General features: G+C 36.2%; 1 protein-coding gene across 1 annotated transcript in view; it reads right to left on the bottom strand.

Annotated features, from left to right (window-relative positions):
• Positions 1 to 12,500, bottom strand: part of LOC106869300 (uncharacterized) — a 309,763-nt gene that overhangs the window by 296,693 nt on the left and 570 nt on the right. The window lies entirely within an intron of this gene.

The raw sequence follows: 12,500 nt of genomic DNA, 5'->3' as shown, positions 1-12,500 counted from the left end.
GTACTCTGAACTTTTGCGACAAAGTTCTTGCTGACCTCCCTCAGAAGTTCCACAAAGTACTCTTTGTTGAGAATCTGGTTAAAGGGAGTCCAGTGGATTCAAATGATGTCCTTGCTGTTGAAAACAGGATCATTATGAGCTTCTTGGTGGACTTGCTTTGGCTGGCCTCTTGTCCCGGCGAGAATTCAAATCTAAAATTCAAATCTATAAACAGTCTAGTGTATTTCAGTTTCTGTTGCAATTTTGCCCAGTTTAGTGTCAAACTTTATTGCATAGCGAGTTTCTAAATTGTCTTCACCTCCCAATAGCATTATACAAACAGGTCAGATGTGGACAGCAGTGTTGAGCAGGGTGTGATCAAAGAGTTGCTACTGTCATCTCCTTCAATCTGGAGTAACAAAAGTAGACAGGTCATGTAAAGTAGTGATATACTAAAATTAGAATAATCCGGAACAGGTATAACTCTCTCTACTAAAAGTTCTCAAACCGTGTACTGTACCTCGAATATATATGTGTGTGTATATATATATATATATATATATATATATATATATATATATATACATTTGTGCGTGTGTGCGTGTGTGTGACTGAAACAAATAATATATATATATATATATATATATATATATATATATATATATATATACGAGAGTGTTTGTGTGTGTGTGTGTGTGTGTGTGTGTGTGTGTGTGTGTGTGTGTGTGTGTGTGTGTGTGTAACACGATCATCAATATTTTTCCGGCCTCTTTTTCATGCTTGTATTGATTGGATAGATTCCTTCGTCTCACTATCTGGCTTTCCTTTGACATCCCTTTCGTTAGCTACAAGATATACTAAGATCAGCCTTCGCCGTTTGTGCTCTCCTTCCACTTAGATCTCTTATTATTACGTTACCCATCCATTATCATCCATATGCATTACATCTCCACGCCAACGCTAACTTCTTTCTTGCATACTACAACAGATTCCTCTAGTACCAGTTTATTTATTAGCTAATCTATACCACGTCATTCATATAATGGTATACAGTGGAGTATACTTGCTTCATTTCTATCTAGTCTTAGCACATTCTCTGCTTTCAATGCCCACGTCTCACTATCATACCGTATCGCACTTCGCACACAAGCAACGTAAAATAAACCCCTTGCTCAAAGAGAGAGAATTTCTTTCTGCTAGTAAAGATAATTGTTGCGTGAACTTTTTCTATCCTGTTCTTACTGTGATTAATACTTTTCAGAGCACCCTTCCCCATATCCGTTTACGTTGTCTAGATAAGTGAAGGCATCATCTACTTCAATAGAGGTTTCCAAGCGCTGAAAAAGGTTATTTTACGAATGTTGCAGCTGCTATTTAGTAATACATATACATGTGTCTGTGTGAATACAGACTCACACACACACAAACAGACTAACACATACACATACACATATATATATTTATATCTTATGTATGCATGCATGTGTGTGTATGTGAGTGTGTATTCACACAGACACATTGACACGATTTACTAGTATGTATGTATGTATGTATGTATAAATGCATATATATGTATTTGTAAGTATAGCGTTAATGACAAACGGCAATTAGTCAAACAAAAGACTCATGTGCACATAATACGTGCCTAATTGATCAGACATCGACAATAAGTGAAACCTTGACAGCGTTCGATTTCAAAGGTGGTGTCTTATAGTTCGGGAGTAACCTGCGCTCCATGAGAAATGCCGAGTCACAGAATGCAAATCGCTGCGAGTTGTATTATAACTGGTGCTTAATTTATCGATTCTGAAAGGATGAAAGGCAAAGTCGACCTCAGCGGAATTTGAACTTAGAACGTAGCCCCAGACGAAATACCGCTAAGCATTTCACCCGGCGTGCTAACGATTCTGCCAGCTCAACACCTTCGAAATTTATTATATAAGCAACTTAAGTCATAGTCGGTAGTATTCTTCCTCGATAAAATATTCTTTTATTCTTTTACTTATTTCAGTCATTTGACTGCGGCCATGCTGGAACACCGCATTAGTTGATATACTTTGTCTTTTGCGTAAGTACCACATAGATTATATGTTATGTGTTAAAATTATTATTATTATTATTATTATTATTATTATTATTATTATTATATATTATAAATAAATAAAAATAATAATAATAATTTTAGTATTTGGCAGCCAGTCAAGATCGTTTAAGCATCGGAAAAATTGCTTTGTCTAATTCGGTTTCGGTTTTTTGCCATTTGAGTTCAAATCACGTCGATGTCAACTTTCATCCCTCTGGTGGGGTCGATAAAATGTAACGCCAGTCGACTACCGCCCTTTTCATGAAATTACTAACCTTCTGCTTAAATTGATTTGAAATTTTGGCACAAGGCCAGTGAGATTAGGAGAGGGATTAATCGATTACATCGACTCCAGTGCTCAACTGGTACATATCGTATCGACCCCAAAAGGATGAAAGGTACAATCGACTCTAATGAACTCAGATCGTAAAGACGGACGAAACGCCGCTAGGCATTTTGTCTGGCGTGCAAAGGATTCTACCAGTTCGCCGCCTGACCTTCTGTTCAAATTAGAAACCATCGAAAGTGGCTAGACGGTTGTATCATTAGAGCGTTTTAAGAAATGTCTTATGGTATTTCTTCTCGTCATTTAGATTCTGAGTTCAAATCTCGCTATGTTCAACTTTGCTTTCTATTCTTTTGTGGTTGATGAAATGAAGTACCAGTCACGGACTGGGGTTGATTTAAACGATAAATTCCCTCATTCTAAAATTGCTGGTCATGTACCTAGAACAGAAGCAATTTTTATTATTTTCATTTCAACATTTTTATATGAGTTTCTATTGCAAATTAAGTGCAGCTTCGGGTTATTAAGTATAGCATTGTCATTTGGGAATGTAGACCCATGTTTGAATACTAATTTTCCCTTGTTGTTGAGTTCGATTTCTTGTATCTTGTACTATTTTAATGAGTCTTCTGTTGTATAACGAATGTTCAATGTGTGTTGTGTCATTTTATTGGGTAAGGATTATATCTCGTAAACGCTGTGTGATTGGTGGTATTTAGTGTCATTCAGTGCCGGGCGGTAATTGTGTAGAATAAATGGGAGTGATTTGCGTAGCATTAATGGATTGCAAATGTGTAGAACGAGAGTCGCATTAGTTAGTGTTAGTTATCGGTTATGTAGGAACGTGTGTTGTGTTATTTTACTGGATGTTAATCGCGTAGAGTAAGTGCTGCGTGAGTTGAGATATTTTGCCTTTCATCTTTCTTTGGTCGATGAAAGTAAAGCAGCAGTCAATTGCATGATCGATTTAAATGACTAACCTCTTCCCAACAACTTCCTAGCCTTGTGCCTCTATTAGAAATAATGATTAAGTCATTGGGTGGGCGGTGAATTAGCAGAGTCTTTACCCCGATGGACAAAAGGCCCGGCTATACTTGTTGCGACGCTTTACGTTCTGAGTTCAGATTCCATCAAGGTAATCTTTGACTTTCATCCTTCCGCGGTTAATAAAATGAAATACCAGCATCATACGTGTGTATGTATATATATATATATATATATATATATATATATACACACGCTCATGTATATATATTTACAGATATATGTGTGCATATATATGTGTATGTATACATACACACGTGTGTGTGCGCGTGTGCGCGCGTAAATATATGTAAAATATATTCATATACAAAGGGCTTCTGCACAATTTTCTGACTATCAGCTTGCTCCCACAAGGTTTTGGTCGGTCCGGAGCTATACGTAAAAGACACTTGCTGGAGGCGCCACGCGGTTGGGAGTGAATCCGAAACTATGTGGAAGGGAGGAAGCGTACCTCTGAAACACACCGTTGTACATGCGCTTGATATAAATTTAATCGTCATTATACTTTTAAAAATTCTGTGACTCTATGTCAAATATTAAAATGTAATTATAGAGCAGAGCAGGTGACTGAATCGATACAGACAAAAAAAATTTATAACAACTTGTCACATGTTATACGCTCACGCTGAGTCTCAATTCATAGGTCTTGTTCTGATATTAATATAATTGATGGGAGACCCCAAAATTATTGACTTGTACCTATGTTAGAAATAAATAATAATGCGGTCAGGGTGACTTGGGGGTGGGGGCAATGGGGTCCACATTTATGATACATCGAAACAGTTTCGTTTATCTGTAGTATTTTCATATCAATTTCTTCGCCCTTGAGAAAACCAAGGTAATGACAACTTCCCGTTTATTGTCCTTTAAAAATATTTTGTTCCGTGCCGATAAAATATTAATATGAAAGGAGAGCTAAGAATGGTCGTTTGCTAACCCAGATGCTGTAAATGTTCTGAGTTCGACTTTGCCTTATCATTCGACCTTGCCTTATCATTCTCCTACCGCGAGTAAATAAGCACCAGGATAATAGCGAGAATGATTCAATCGACATAACTCGTATCTTCTTCAGAGAACTTTCTTTTGAGTTGTAAACAAACCATACAGTTTAGGAAAATGGGCGGAGATTATAAAGGAAACCCGTTCTCAATAAAAATACAGAGGTTGAAAGTTTCTGTTAAGTTACATCCCAAGCTTACAACAATGAATATACGCAAATACGCATGCATAAAGAAACACCTACACACAAATGCACGATGCACTCTCACAGTGCGCTTGCCAACGTGCACGCTATTACACGTGCACACAGACACACAGTGCACATGACTGTCGCTCTAACTCTGGAAGCTACACTGTTGAATATAGCAATACAGAATATAAATGCGTGTTATGATTACATAACTCTGCTTGTACTACATTATCGCTACAGACAATATGGTACCTTCTCTGATTAATAAAATTGGGTTACATTCCTTCCTTTAATACGGAAACAATAATCATCGAATTGGGCATATAGTAGTAGTAGTAGTAGTAGTAGTAGTAGTAGTAGTAGTAGTAGTAGTAGTAGTAGTAGTAGTAGTAGTAGTAGTTAGGCTGCAGTTGCTGCAGCTAATACAACTTACTACGATATCATCCACAGTAACGACGACTGCTTTCACTATTGTACCAGTTAAAGCTTCTACAATTAGTAGTAATTACTAATTCTAAGTTATTAACCACCGTTATAAAAGCATCAGTAACAGCATCATCGCCATCATCACCACCACAATCATTATCATCGTCATCATCATCATCATCAGCAGCAGCAGCAGCAGTAGTAGTAGTTGTTGTTGTTGTTGTTGTTGTTGTAGCAGTAGTAGTAGCTATGTGTTATAGAGGGTTGTATTGTAATCAACACAAGCAAGAATACTGTCAGACTGAACACGTTACAGTATTCAATGCCATCCTTCAAGGTTCTGGGATCGAATTCTAGTGGAGCGTAGTGTCTCTAAAATTCGAAGTTGATATGAATCAGGGCAAATTCACTCAGTTGCACATCTGCCCTACAAATGTGTGACCTTGTACTAATGCGAGAAATAATATCTTTCGTAAAAAAGCAAAACAAAAAAAGCGGTAAAATCAGAAAGCAAACTCCCGGTGAGGCGTGTTTATGACCGGATTTCAGTCTCTGTTTGACTTCATTTGAGATAACGATAAACATTACTACATCCTATTTCCCCTTCATTTACAAAAGAAAATTGTTAAAAGTAGAATTGATATCCGCAATCTCAATTGTAAAAGTATAAAGGTGTTCTATAAACACGTATTAGGAGGGGTGCAGCAGCAACAGAAAGAGATATGCAGCCGTGATTGACTTCGCCGGTCATTCTTCTGAGCGTCACACAAAATAAGTGTGACTGGATTATATTACTCTTCCCTACAGCAGAGATCAGTGGTCGTGTGCCTCTGCTATAAGCTATCAGAGTTGTTGATATTACTGGATTCACTGGGGCGTTGGGCTAGCAGAATCGTTAGCCCTTCGGTTGAAATACTTGGCGGCATTTCGTCCGTCTTTACATTCTGAGTTCAAGTCGACTTTGTCTTTCATCCTTTCGGAGTCGATAAAATAAGTACCAGTTGAGCACTAGTATTAATGCAATCGACTTACCCCTCCCCCAAACTTGATGGCCTTGAGCCAAAATTTGAAATTAATCTTATTGGATTCATTGTACGACCATATATTACCTTACCTCAAATTTATAGATTAAGGCCTATGATGAATTGATAGAACTGTTACATCTGACAAAATGCCTTTTAATATTTAGTTACAAATATTTAAGCCCTGAGTTCAAAAGGGCAACTTTGCGTTTCATCATTCTGGTGAGGCCTGTCAATTCTAACAAATGACCTCCTACCCTCACATTTTTGGCCTAGTAACTTTGATGTTAGATGGAGATGGTGGACTGACAAAATTGTTAAAACATCTGACGAAATGCCAGGCTATTTACCCTCTGAGTTAAAAACTCGCCAAGACAACTTTGCTTTTCAACCCGCCTGAGCCGTACTAGTCAAATGCTGGCGTTAGTGTATTCGGCTAACCCGCGTCTCTCAAAACTGTTGGCCTTGTATCTAAATTAGAAAATTATTAGGTGGAGGAATGGTGGGTTAGCAGAATCGTTACAGCGTCGGTCAAAATGCCATGCAGTTTTTGCTCCAGTCCTTTATATATATCGAGTTCGAGTCCCGCCGATGTTAACATCGCCTTATTGCGGTTAAAATAAACTACCGATCGGATATTGTGCATGTTAGAAAGTAGTAGTAGCAGTAGTAGTAGTAGTAATTAGATGGTAGGGTGAAGTAGGGTGTAGGATGAATTAAAGCAATTAATGACGGCTATTAGTAACTAAAACTGCACCACAGATTGAGATTATATTTATGATCAGAATAACGGCACAGTAGATTCGTTACGATAATGTTGATATCAAGTGTTATAGTAGCAACCGTTGTGCTCAACATTGGAATTTACTGTTCGTGTTTCCCTTTTTTCTTTGTTTTGTTATTTTTCTGTTTTTAGTTGTTCCTGGTACTACTGCTATGCAGAGAGTAAAAACATCACTGTCATCATCGTCGTCATCGTCAGTACCACCAGTATCAACACAATCTCCGTATCCATCGCCGCGACGGAAAACAGGATAGAATAGTTGCAGCAAAACTAAACCATTATCATAAGCAAAAAAGAATTGATAGTGAGTATATTATGATAAATATAGGGATAATTATGACGGCTATGACAGTAGTAACACTGGCGATGAATACAGAGCTAATAATTAAGACAATGGTAATGATAAAGAGGATGACAATGGTGAATATAACAACAGTGGCGGTAATATAGTGATAACGATGATTATTACAACAAAGGTAAAGGCGTAAGTTACGATGATGGTGGTGTTCGTGGGGTTAGCGTTAACGTTGTTGGCGGGAATATTCGAGTGGTAGAGAAAAAGTTGCTATAGGCGTAATGATTTAGCAGGACTTAAATGTATCTGATCTATATCTTTCGATACAGTAAATCACTCGTTGATTTCCTCTCTAGTTAGCTAATTAATGTTAATATTAATATCCTGCTTTCCCTTCTTTTAATTTGTGCCTTTGTTAATATGCTGAAGTAAAATGAAAAATAAAAAAATGAATGGTGACGGAAATCTGGGTTTCTTTTGTGATAAGTGTTAAGTGTGATTAAAAATAACTACAAAAACAACAAATGTTTAGTGTAGAGAGACATTCAAGGTGACAGTATGTAGACATGAAAAGGAGAAGAGGTGGAGGTATACAGATTTAAAAGATAAATACAAATACTCAGAAATATTCCAGGCGAAAAATCAAATCGCCAGCATGTGGGATAGGTAATGAGTAATGACGGAGTTAGAAAAATGTATAGAAAAAGAACTGGAAAAGAAACATTAGAAAGAGTAGACAAAGAGATGAAATAGAATATAGTACACTCACTATAATAGGGGGAGAGAGAGGTGGGGAGATTTAGCCAAGAGAGAGACAAGAGCAACAAATGAATTTATAAGAGGGAAGCCGAATGACGCTGTAGTGGGAACAGAGAACGCTAAACCAATACAAAAGAAAATGTGGTGGTTGAGAAAGAAAGGGTAGCATCCGAGATGATATAGAACGGTGGTTCTCAACCATTTTTTAAAAAATTTTTTTGCCAATGGACCCCTTCGATTCCTGTTTTATTCTACTGTTGATCCATGTTTAAAAAGATCCTATTATATTTTTGTAATTAGATATTATTAGAAATTGAATTTTTTTAAATTGTTAAAGTGTTTTGTGTATTGTTGAAATATAACCAATTTTATTGTACGTAAACTTTAACAACAAAATCTTATGGGGACACCCCCACCCAGGGTCATATGGACCCCGGCTGAGAATTATTGATGTAGATTAAATGATATAGTTTAAACGGAAAACAAACACGAAGGAATATAAACAGAGGTGTCTCAGCAGGAATGGCTGGAAAAGACAAATATGAGTGAGGAAGAGGGAAAAAGTGACAATGGGTAACAATGGGCAAAGAAACAAAGTAGATGGTTCGAAAGAGTAGAGAGTTAAAAAAAGAAAGGACTGAAATTAGGAGACAAAAGGGAAGGAACAAATTATACACGAAAGCATTATAGAGTGTGGGCGGTAGATAGGAAAATGGCAGAGTGAATGAGAGGAAAGACATAGAGGAAGAGAAATAGATAGAATGAATAAAGAAGAGGAGAAAAAGAAAACTTGTGTGTGCAAGATGGAATAAATAATAGAAAGGAGATGAAAAGAAGAAAGAGGAACTGGTGGTACATACACAGAACCGAATATAAGAAAGAGAGAAGGAGGAACGGAAAAGTATAGATACAAATAAGCGCACAGATTTAGAAATAGATAGATAGAAAACTCAATGTGCAGACATAGGGAGATAAAAAGACAAATTAAACTCACACAATTATATGTATAAGCGTGTACGTGTAAGTAGTTAGATAGGCAGAGAGATAGATAGATAGATAGATAGATAGATAGATAGATATGTGTATGTTTTTGTATATATATGAATATAAAGCTGTTTATATATGCATGTATGCATAATTATACACACACACACATACGCACACGCATAATATAAGCATACTGATACACAGAGAGGTAGAGAAAACGACAGAGGGGTGGGGAGTATGTGTGCGCGTGTGCGCATGTCTTTCTCTGTGTTGTAGTGTGTGCATATGTGCGAGTGCGCTGGCGCGCGTACGCGTAAAAAGAAAGAGAAAGAGATATGTGACATATAAGAAAAAAAAGGCCAAATATCACAGAAAGAGGAAGGCTGTATTATAATGAATGATTTATGTATTGATACACAGAAGGAACAAAGAAATATAGACAGACTTCGATTAAAAGATTACGGAAAACAGCATCCGCAGAAAGACTATCAGACAGACAGACAGACAGACAGGCAGAATGAGAGGGAGAGAGAGAGAGAGAAATTAACGTTTCTTTGCAGAGTCTAAGGCCATTTTTCGACATGAACAATAGAATAGTCGAGTAAATCGATTTTAACATATTACATGTATTCTTTTATCGAAACCATGGCAGGATTTTCAAATCAAAACCATGAAGCATCTAAGTAGTGGGAAACGATTGATAAAAGCTGAAAAAGTAAAAGTAATGTTTCGATAAATCAATACAAACGTTTTCGTTTTGTATTTCTTTCGATTTATTATTTCTTTCCTTTTCAAATCAATATTTTTATAGGAGAAAACCCGATCAACTATCTTGAATACGTTGAGAAGCTAACATAGAGATTTTCGTAAGTAAAAGTAAACACACACACACACACACACACACACATACAAATACACACACACATACAAATACACACACACATATATGCATACACACACATATGCATCTGAACAATGACATACTTACACACATATACATACATACATACATACATACATACATACACACACATACATACATACATACATACATACGTACATACATACGTACATACATACATACACACACACACACACATATATACATACATACATACATACATACATACATACACACACACACATACATACATACATACATACATACATACATACATACATAAGAGGCTTAAATATTAAAAGAAACAAAAACAAGTAACCATGTGTCCGAATAGAATATAATATTCACCAAATATACTATTCTACTAATAATATTCGATATGGAACCGTATATAATGTGCTTACCGAAAGTTTTATCTTTCATATGAAGTTTTACATTTTTCTGTCGTCTGCAATATTTCAACGAAGCAAATAATATAAAATCTCGCGTTCACGAGAATTTTTTTTTTTCTTTTTCGTTTTTATTTTTCCTAGACACAGTCTTATAGAATATGTATGTTTTTATTATAAATAAATATATTTGTTGATGTGTTATTTATGTGAGAAACTTAAAATAATATTGGAATTCGGTAAAGCAGATATCTCATTGTAAATGATTTAATTGTGTTGTTTTATGCTGCGTTTTGTATATACGTGAGTTGCTGTTTTGGTCTGTTGTAGGTATTATTTTTTTTTTAGCGATAGACAAAACACAAAATTATACAAAGAATTCTGTACCTGTTAATAACAGCAAAAAATATAATACATTTATTTCTTAAGTTAAAGACAAAATTGATTTGCAACTTAAGTTTCGTTTTGCGATTGACCACTCACATTTTACCCTCTGTGTGTGTGTGTGTGTGTGTGTGTGTGTGTGTGTGTGTGTGATTAATCATCATGGCGTGGCCGAATGTCTAAAAACTAAAAAGTTCGCCTTGTGATCGCCGGGTCCCAGCTTCGATCTCACTGTGAAGCATTTTGAATAAATGTCTTTTATATTAGCTTTGAATCTACTCAAGACTTCCGAGTGAAATTGGATAGACCTGAAACTGTGCAGAAGCCTGTCGAATGGATTGTACCAGTAATTCAAAATGTGGGTCTTGTCGCACTGTGTCGTACTGATTCTAATAACCAAAAGATTACGTTAAAGATACACATGACTACTCAGCGACTCAATTCAGCTAGTAGATTATTCAGTTCACCCGGCAACTGGATATTCATCGTCGAAACGGACGAAGATCCATATACGTGCGTGTATGTGTGCAAATCAGAGAGAGAGAGTGTGTGTGTGTGTGTGAGAGAGAGAAAGAAAGAAAGAAAGAAAGAAAGAAAGAAAGAAAGAAAGAAAGAAAGAAAGAAAGAAAGAAAGAAAGAAAGAAAGAAAGAAGAAAGAGAAAGAGAAGAAAGAGAGAAAAAGAAAGAAAGAAAGAAAGAAAGAAAGAAAGAAAGAAAGAAAGAGAGGGAGAAAAGAAAGAAAGAGAAGGAGAAAAAGAAAGAAAGAAAGAGAGGGAGAAAAAGAAAGAAAGAAAGAAAGAAAGAAGGAAAGAAAGAAAGAAAAAGAGAGGTGGGGGGACTCCGTTGAAAAGCAGCGTAGCAAATATACAATACAAATACCCAACGAAATAGATATTATAATATACACAATAGGCAAAAAAGATCAACTGTTTATAGAATGGTTTATCTCTACCAGGAATTGTTCGTGATTTCTATCGTCTGCAATATTTGGATAAAACAGACACACAGTAGCTAATCTTACATCGAAGATGTATACTCCTGTTTATGTTTTTAATTTATTTATACGACTTGTCTATTTATAGATTGTTTGTTATTATGTGTGTATATATATATATATATATTCAACGGGGAGTTTGAACAAAAAAATAAACTGATATAATGAAATGTAGACATGCGAAGGCAAATAGATAGACAGTGATATGGGGATAGAGAATAAGACATTGGAGAGAAAGAGAGAAAGAGGGAAAGAGAGAAAGAAAATAGAGGGAGACAGGTGAAAGAAGAGGAAAAGAAGAGACAAAGTAGGGGAGACAGAGAAGCGACAGAGAGAGAGAGAGAGAGAGAGAATAGATGGATTGAGAGAGGGTAGATGGATAGAGAGAGAGGTGGTAGATTGATAGATAGATAGATAGATAGATAGATAGATAGATAGATAGATAGATAGATAGATAGATAGATAGATAGATAGATAGATAGATAGATAGGTAGATAGGTAGAACAGTCACAAACAGGAAAATATAAATACATTGAAAAATCAGTTGGAGAAACAGAGACAGAATGGATGGGGGAAGAGAGTGAGAGAGGGAGTGAGGAGAAGGAGAAGTCAGAGAGAAACAAAGAGAGGGAGTGAGAGAGAAATGAAGTGATGAGGAACGGACATATACAGGAACAGAAGGAGAAAGAGCAAACGATGGACGAATTAAACAGTGTAGAGTACGGAAAGTAGATATATAGACCGTGACATTGTGAGAAACAGGACATGCAAACACATATTTTGGAGAGATGGAGAGACAGTTAGACATATGAGAGGAAACATGTTTTGTTTATTGAGCTAAACAAATAGTCATTATGATATGACTGTGATGTAGTAAGTCGGTTGTAGGATATTACTGGTATTTATTTTATCGAACTGCTGCTTCTTGGAGAAGCGAAAATATAAGAGGCGGCTTGGAATTATTCAAATCAAAGCCGC

Source organism: Octopus bimaculoides, chromosome 7 (genome assembly GCF_046866305.1).
Source record: "Octopus bimaculoides isolate indiv1 chromosome 7, ASM4686630v1, whole genome shotgun sequence".
Classification (NCBI taxonomy): domain Eukaryota; kingdom Metazoa; phylum Mollusca; class Cephalopoda; order Octopoda; family Octopodidae; genus Octopus; species Octopus bimaculoides.
This window is presented reverse-complemented; position numbering and strand designations above follow the sequence as displayed.